This window comes from Colobus angolensis, unplaced genomic scaffold, assembly GCF_000951035.1.
Source record: "Colobus angolensis palliatus isolate OR3802 unplaced genomic scaffold, Cang.pa_1.0 Scaffold466, whole genome shotgun sequence".
NCBI lineage: Eukaryota > Metazoa > Chordata > Mammalia > Primates > Cercopithecidae > Colobus > Colobus angolensis.
Window position 1 is genome coordinate 197,627 of NW_012118110.1, and position 827 is coordinate 198,453.

An 827-nucleotide genomic window follows, 5' to 3' on the forward strand; every position below is an offset into this window, starting at 1 on the left:
AGCTAGAAGGAGGAAGTATTGGAAATAATAAGAACTAATATTAATTAGTCCCTGATTAGGCACAAGTGCTTTACCTGCACAATCTCATTTAATCCACACCAACCCTAGGAGGCAAACACTGATGTAACCAATTAGTAACTGAAAGATAGGCCCGGAGGGGGCGGCCAGCCACGTTCACATGGTTGGGTATGATCGATCACTTGGCTCTCAGCTTCCTTTCCACCTCCTGCTCGCAGCTTTCTACGCAGCAGCTAAAACCCACATTTCCCAGACTCCCCTGGGGCAGGGTTCCAGGGAAGAATGAAGTTCTGCACTTGCTTTAGATGCACTTGTGTGACAGTTGGCTGCTTCAGACCGGGCACGGTGTCTCATGCCTGTAATCCCAGCACTTTGGGAGGCAGAGGAGGGCAGATCATGAGGTCAGGAGTTCGAGACCAGCCTGACCAACATGCTGAAACCCTGTCGCTACTAAAAATACAAAAAAAAAAATTAGCCAGGTGTGGTGGTGAGTGCCTGTAATCCCAGCTGCTCAGGAGGCTTAAGCAGTAGAATCACTTGAACCTGGGAGACAGAGGTTGCAGTGAGTAGAGATCGAGCCACTGCACTCCAGCCTGGGTGACAGAGAGAGACTCCGTCTCAAAAAAAAAAAAGAGAGTTGGCTGCTTTGGTTGACAAGGGCGTGGAGATGCTGGGTTTCCTGCACTAGTGATCTCTTATCCAGCAGCTGCTTCTGTAGGTGTCAAGAAGCAGTTACAGTGGTGATGGCAGTGCCAGCTTCCCAGTCCCAGCTTCCCTTGGATTGGGCCCATGATATATATATATAAATA